The following is an 8,119-nucleotide window of genomic DNA, read 5'->3' on the forward strand; positions in this document are numbered from 1 at the left end:
CCCACCCTCCCCCTTTTGTGTTACAGTGTTGTTGTGCTATGGTGCCTCCCTCAGCAATTTAAATTACGTTAACGAACATATGATCCAAAATTTAAAGAGGTTGTTTGCAAAAAGAGCGAAAGTTAAGTGCCAGAACGACTTTGGCAATAACACAACCGTACGAATCCACAGATAATTTCTCAAATATCGTAGATAACACCGTAGCGAAGCAGTGAGATTTCCGAAATTTGTAAATGAAAATTTAGCTTTTCGTATTGAAAAGGAAAGGTACTCTTGATTACCTTATTTCTCGCAGCCGATTGTCGTACTTCGCCTGTCATATCTGCCCCACTGCCGAGCGGCAGTCGAGCGGCAGTCGGGCCAAGTCGACACACGATGAAGTGAAATCAACTGAAGGACACGCCCACGTAGCTGGAACGAGGCGAGAGACGAGCAGATATTACTTGGTGCGCGACACTTGGCAATTTCGAGGATCGCATGGTGTTGAACACACACTATTGCGCTACGCAAAAATGACAATGCTCCTGCGGTGGCCGGGAATCGAACCCGGATCAACTGCTTGGGAAGCAACCATGCTGACCGTTACACCACCACCGCACTGCGCTGCAGGCTTCCTGTGTCGTGATCCGTTGCCGCCCCTGCTGCCACCAGAGGCCGAAGCGAATCTGCTGCAGGCGCCCTGCCCGCCAGCACATCCGAACGCTTTGCCACGCTGCTTCCAGGGCGAGGCACCGTAACTAGACGCAGGATTGACTTCCGCTGAGAAGTCCACCGTTTCGTGTTCGGCATGGTGGGAAAAGAATTCTGAAATTAGAACTACTTAGTGAGGCTGGCGGTGGCGAGTATTCCTGTGTGCCTCCCTGGCGCAGTGGGCAGCGCGTGGCCTCTTCTTAAGGGCGTACGTTCGATCCTCACCTCAGCCATCTCATTTTCTCTCCACGACGGTGAAACGCACAGCATAGCTTTTGCGAGGTAAGGCCGTATTTGCCGTTTATTACCACCTAGGCTTCTTTGCGTCAACGTGAGAGTGTTTGTTTCCAGTTATTACTAATTACAGTTTTGCTAGTTGCACTCGAGACTGAAAGCGATGTTTGTGTAGTATGACTTGGGCGCTTTGGGAGTGAGTAAGCGGGATCGTGGCGGCGGACAGAGTTCAGCGTTGGCGCCAGATTCGGCCGTGAAGTTGCGTGGAGGAGAAGTATTTCTCGACGCATACACACGTAGTGGATACTAGAGGTATGTCCGGTATGGTCTAGTGGCAAGTCGCGCCTGAGACACCGTGCTGATCGGACGTATTAAGTGCTCCGCTCCGACACGTGTTTACATTTCGTGATTACTACTTAACTTTCTCTTTGACCGCGAAGTGTTCTGATTTTGTGTATATTCTCTCGAGTTTGATTTTCGTTCTTGTGTTATTCTAGCGGTTCAAGCGCTAGCTATAGTTTGCAATGTCCAGGTTATTTCCGCGAAAGTGTACACTCCGTTTTGATTTTGACAAGTCTACCCGTTATGTGCAACCTAGTTCCTTGGAAATACATGATTGGATTGTGGATGTTATTGGGATTACCTCTGATCAAGTGCACACTGCGTATTATGATACCGAGCAATATTGTTTCTTTGTAAAATTACTGAATCCTGTGTTACTGGAAGAGATTATGACGACACACAGAGGGAGAGCTGTTTTTCGGCACCGGGACGAGTCTGTAAGTACTGTGCTCATTTCCAATGCCGACGTAGCGTATACCAATGTGCGTATCTTTCACTTACCTCCTGAAGTAGAAAATTGTTATCTGAAGGAGGTTCTGTCTAAATTCGGGGATATCAAGCAGATTCGAAACGAACGGTGGTCGAACCAGCACAGGTTACAATGTTACAGTGGCGTCCGATCTGTAGAAATGCATATAAAGCAGAATATACCCTCCCATATTACCGTTTGTGACTATAGGGCTCACGTTACTTACAGTGGCCAACCTCCCACGTGCCATATCTGTAATGAGAGTGGTCACTTGCGTCAGGACTGTCCCAGGCGAATGTTTGTGCTAAAGAATTCGCTGCAGCAGCGTAAACGTCTTACGTTGGCTGATGTAGTGGCGGATAAACCTATGATAGAGCGTGAGGTCCCTAGTTCTGAAGTACCTTCGGATGAGCTACAAGAAATTCGCCCTGAAGAGTTTCCGGCTCTGGTTAGGAGAGATAATGGTGCTAAGCTACCGGCGAAAGTCGATGCCACGACTAATAAGAGGCGTCGAACTTGTGACAGCCGTGACTCTGATGATGACACATTCAGTACGCACGAGACTGCGGAACCGGACGTCCGGGGAACCGCTTCGGACGCAAAAGTTATAACCGGTGCAGCAATTGTGGACGATTCTTCTACCGCACTTTCAAGCGCCGATACTTCCGTAGATGCCGTTCAGTTACCACAGGCTCATGTCTCCGAACTTCCGCAACAGCACACTCAGGAAGGTCAACAAGTAGGTGTGGCGCACGTGTCCGCTGGAAATACACACATCGAGGTTCGCTGTGATGGTATACAAACAATGTCTCCAAGCGCGGACGGTACACAACACGTGGCAGCCGCTCCGGCCCTGGCCTCAGAACAACACGAATGTCAACAACTCCGTGAAGGTATACACACACAGCAACCCGGGACTGTCGGTGACAACAAACAGCTTCGGGCAGCGAGTATTGCCAAACAACCTGATAGTGAAAGTGGTGGCTCCGCTGATCGCTCGCCAGAGGGTTCGGCGCATCCGCTCCCGGCGCAAGATTTGTCAGGAGAGAAGCTTGACATCACCCAAGATCCTCCCACGCCTCCGACCGCAGCGGTGCTACACGGTGTCCGTCACAGGATCCGAGTGCCGCCCAATGTTAATGCTGTCCGGAAAAAGAGTAAAAACAAAGACGCAAGAGAACAACTCAGTGACGTTCCAGACACGAATTCCGCGGCCGCTACTACGATGGAATGGCATGGAGATGTGGACAACTAAAGGCAGTCGACCCCTCTTTCTCTCAGACGTCCTGTTATTATGTCACAGGCCTATACGATCACGACCCTCAATATTAATAAAATCAGATCTGAAGTGAAACTGAATGCATTAAAACAATATCTGTATGAGTCAGGAACTGATATAGCACTTTTGCAGGAGGTGTCCATGCCACTTTTTACTCTTCCTGGGTTTGTCGGAGTTACGAATTTTTCCCCGGAAACGACCGTGGGGACCGCAATCTTAATTAGAGAAGGGATTCCAGTTACTGAGATTGACAAATTGGAATCGGGTAGAGGGGTGGGGATCACCGTTTACGGCGTCACCATCATCAACTTGTACGCATCTTCTGGCAATACCTATAGAGCAGAACGAGCTACTTTTTTTCGGGAACATATAGTCTATTTATTTAGGAAAAATCCCCGACGCCTTATCATTGGTGGTGATTTTAATTGTGTCTTATCCCGGAAAGATCAGTCCCCAAATTTTAATTATTCGTCTGAATTAAAGCGCCTCGTGACCGACCTCAAACTTAAAGATGCGTGGGAAATTCGGTACCCGACTTTGGTACGCTTCACTCACATCGTCGCGAATTCCTGTAGCAGAATCGACAGGATTTATGTTTCCGACGTTTTCGAGAACGATTTATTAAAAGTAGAGACGATCCCCTCCAGTTTCTCCGATCACAGTGGTGTCATCGCGTGCCTGAAATTACTTCCACAATCCACACGATGGTATAAAAATCAATGGAACCTGAATGTGTCTTTGTTAACGGATGTTGAGCTGGAGGAGGGGGTGCGTCGAGCTTGGGAGCAGTGCTTGCGCGCTACTAACAGATTTCGTAGCACTATAGAGTGGTGGACTCTGCAGGCAAAGCCGAAACTGCGAAATGTCATCATGTACTTCGGAATTGAAAGGGCGGCGGAGATCAAAAAGACGATGGAATTTTATTACACAATCTTACGGGACCTGTACGATCGTGCAGACGCGACGACTACCAGAATCGACGACATTCGGAAAATTAAGGCAAAATTAATCAGTCTGAAGAGGATGCAACTGGACGGCCTTAAGATAAAATCTAAAGTGACGTCGGTCAGAGATGATGAAGCAGCCGCTCTGTGCCACCTCGTCAAACATACAAAGAACAGGAGGCGGACTTTTACTGATGCCCTGAAACTCGAGGATGGAAGAACGATTGACACTCAGCGAGAGATTGTCAACGCTCTGCACGACTATTATGTCCACACCTACGCATCAGCGGCTCTACACGACGACTGCTATGATGGACTGTTTAGCGCCATTTCATCTACCGTAACAAGGGAAGAAAATGACTCCATCTCGTTAGCCTTCAGTAATAAAGATGTTTTGGAGGTCGTCAGCAGTTCGCCACTTAAGAAATCCCCTGGCCCTGATGGCTTACCAGTTGAATTTTACAAGCACTATTGGCACATCATCGGGGACAAAATTACTCAAGTCGTGAACGAAGTCTTGCAAGGAACGTCTGTCCCACCCGTCTTTAAGGAATGTAAAATTGTGCTTCTCCCTAAAAACAGAGGTACTAAAACTATCACCAATTTCCGACCAATATCGTTATTAAACTCTGATTATAAGATCGTGGCTCGCGCAATTAACGTGAGACTCATGCCACTCACTGCTAAAATCATAGGCCAACGGCAGACATGTGCCTTTAGACGAACAATTCTGCAAACGGCTGCTTTTTACCGAGAAGTCATTGCTTTAACGAGCGCTAGTAACATGAAATGTGGGCTGATCTTTCTTGATTTTTTTAAAGCTTTTGATCTCGTAAATCACGCGTACCTCCTCGAGACTATGCAAAGATTGGGTTTCTCTCGGAACACGATTGACATGATTAAAAACGTGGCCATGGGAATCACTGCAAAACTTTCCGTTAACTCACAACTGACGCGGCCAATACAAATCAACAGAGGGATTCCACAAGGGAGCCCCTTGTCCATGTTGCTTTTTGTACTCTCCCTTGAACCTCTGTTACAACAGTTGCAGACGAAACTCACTGGGATTACAATTTCTGGGGTAAAAAATGTAATCGGAGCCTATGCCGACGATGTGGGTGTGGTGATTCGCACTGTCGATGATGTCACCATATTAGCGGCTGAACTTCGGAAATACTGTCTGGCGTCAGGGGCGCAGTTAAATGAACAAAAAAGCAAATTTCTGAACCTCTGTGGCCTCCAGCATTTGCGTGTTGATTATGCTACACAAGTCAGAGTACACAAGGCTCTGGGGATCATGTTGACGGCGTCCTCTCTAAAGATGATAGCGGCTAACTGGCGGGATGTAGCACGTAAAATAAGTGGTGCCCTAATTGATAATTACCATCGCAGCCTCAACCAATTTGATCGTATTCAACTTATCAACGCCTGTATTTTATCAAAGGCGTATTACATGGCGCAGCTTCTGCCGCTCCCTGCAGTACTTGCTAGAAATATTATGTCGAAGATAACAAATTTTATTTGGCGCGGGGAAATTTTTCGCGTATCTGCCAAAACTGCAACACTCCACCCCCTAAACGGAGGGATGGGCTTAGTCGACATCAAGAAAAAGGCAGCAGCTCTCTATGTTACAAGGACGGTCTCTATTATTAACAATTACCCTTCGGGCATTACGGCGCAATTATTCACTGCCGTCAGGCCGCAAAGTCTTGACCCCCCGCTGAACATTCAGACCATCAGTTACAAGCTCAAACACATCCGAGATTATTACTTTGCACGCAGCTACATCGGTCGCGAACTCTTACATTCTCGACATTTAGCGGCTCCAGCAATATTGGCATACTGGCGACAACACGAAGGACCGAATCCAATTGTTACGAAGTACAGTGGCATCAACTGGGATATGGTATGGCGTAATGTCAGTTCCCGTGTCATTACTTCAGCCTCTCGAACTGCATGGTACAAAGCAATCAGTGATGTGATTAGCACCAATGAGAGGCTGCATAAAATCGGACTCAGTGATACAACTCTCTGCCATAGCTGTCAACTGGTGGATACCGTTATGCACCGTTATACCTGCGGAGAACGTGCACGAAATTGGGGCTGGCTGAGAGAAAAAATAGCCATTGTTACCAGGACTACAACCGCCAACATACCTTCAACTATGTTGTCTCGACCCGACGTGCGATATTATCCGCCGACGAAAAATAACGTAGTTATGTGGTTGCTGGGCAACTATTCCAGCTATGTTTTCAATAAACTTGGTGGAGACGATCACTTGGAATTCAAGATGTTTATGGAAATCGAATTCGCGAAAACCTGCAGCTATCCCAATCACGGCAACAATTTCGGCAATATGCTTAAAATAATATTTAATAGAATGGGTATAGGGTAAGATATATGAGTCTAAGGGGGTGGGCACAGGCCGCGGGACTCCAGTAGTGCCGCGAAGAGGCCCCACTGCTTCTGTCTCGTGCCCTGCCTCCCACACCCCCCCCATCTCCCACCACTCTCAGACTCCACTCCAGTACACCGGAAACTGAGAACGATACTTGTGTTAGCAACGGAGCCATTTTTTTCTAATTTTAACCAGAAGCTATGAGAGACCAGCAAAGAAGAGTTTTTTAGATTGTTGATTTTCCAAAAAAAATAAATAAAAAAGTTGGTTAGAGCGAAAAAAAGTTGGGAAAAAAAGTTGGTAAAAAAATGGATAAGGCATAAAAAAATTAAAAAAAAAGTTGGTTAGAGCGTAAAAAAAAAGTGGCTGGGATACCTGGCTTTCACCCAGGAGGCCCGGCTTCGATTCCCGGTACCGGAATGTGAATTTTCTGGGCTGGGATGAGAAAACCTGTCACGGCCGTTTTTCGTCTTCGTGGTGTTGCTGCTCTGGGTTCCAAGTATAAGTTGAGAGAAAGTCAAGAAAAAGAGATACATGCTCACGTGAATGGCGGGGCCGCTTTGAAGGAAGAGGAGATGGTTTTGCGGTTTTGGACTGCTGATGCGACAGTGTTGCGTGGCCCGTTAGCTCAGTGGGCTATAGCGTCGTGCTAGTAACACGGTCATGGGTTCGATCCCTCCACAGGCCATTACATTTTCTTCGCTAATAGGAAATGCAGTCTTCTGCGAGACTCTGCCAGGCAGATTCCAAAATTACCTGCACATCGAGCTACAAGTCTGACCGTTTCACTCAGTTGTCGTCAACGGCCGGCTCCCTTTCGATTAATGAAGTTAAGCAGAGGTGGGCGTGGTTAGTGATTTGATGGGTGATAGGCGGGAACTCTGCGTGCTATTGGACCTTTCCACTTTCACCCCCACCCTCCCCCTTTTGTGTTACAGTGTTGTTGTGCTATGGTGCCTCCCTCAGCAATTTAAATTACGTTAACGAACATATGATCCAAAATTTAAAGAGGTTGTTTGCAAAAAGAGCGAAAGTTAAGTGCCAGAACGACTTTGGCAATAACACAACCGTACGAATCCACAGATAATTTCTCAAATATCGTAGATAACACCGTAGCGAAGCAGTGAGATTTCCGAAATTTGTAAATGAAAATTTAGCTTTTCGTATTGAAAAGGAAAGGTACTCTTGATTACCTTATTTCTCGCAGCCGATTGTCGTACTTCGCCTGTCATATCGGCCCCACTGCCGAGCGGCAGCGAGTGAAAGTTGGCCCAAGTCGACACACGATGAAGTGAAATCAACTGAAGGACCCGCCCACTTAGCTGGAACGAAGCGAGAGACGAGCAGATACTACTTGTGCCGCGACACTTGGCAATTTCGAGAATCGCATGGTGTTGAACACACACTATTGCGCTACGCAAAAATGACAATGCTCCTGCGGTGGCCGGGAATCGAACCCGGATCAACTGCTTGGGAAGCAACCATGCTGACCGTTACACCACCACCGCACTGCGCTGTAGTCTTCCTGTGTCGTGATCCGTTGCCGCCCCTGCTGCCACCAGAGGCCGAAGTGAATCTGCTGCAGGCGCCCTGCCCGCCAGCACATCCGAACGCTTTGCCACGCTGCTTCCAGGGCGAGGCACCGTAACTAGACGCAGGATTGACTTCCGCTGAGAAGTCCACCCTTTCGTGTTCGGCATGGTGGGAAAGAATTCCGAAATTAGAACTTCTTAGTGAGGCTGGCGGTGGCGAGTATTCCTGTG

The 8,119-nt window shown here is 47.6% G+C and overlaps 2 non-coding genes across 2 annotated transcripts; both read right to left on the minus strand.

Annotated features, from left to right (window-relative positions):
- Positions 1 to 525: 525 nt before the first annotated feature.
- On the minus strand, positions 526 to 597 carry Trnag-ccc (transfer RNA glycine (anticodon CCC)). The gene has a single exon. It is a non-coding gene; the product is annotated as a tRNA-Gly (tRNA).
- A 7,195-nt stretch (positions 598 to 7,792) lies between these two features.
- Trnag-ccc (transfer RNA glycine (anticodon CCC)) lies at positions 7,793 to 7,864 on the minus strand. The gene has a single exon. It is a non-coding gene; the product is annotated as a tRNA-Gly (tRNA).
- Between the last annotated feature and the right edge of the window lie 255 nt (positions 7,865 to 8,119).

Source organism: Schistocerca nitens, chromosome 9, assembly GCF_023898315.1.
Source record: "Schistocerca nitens isolate TAMUIC-IGC-003100 chromosome 9, iqSchNite1.1, whole genome shotgun sequence".
NCBI classification, from domain to species: domain Eukaryota; kingdom Metazoa; phylum Arthropoda; class Insecta; order Orthoptera; family Acrididae; genus Schistocerca; species Schistocerca nitens.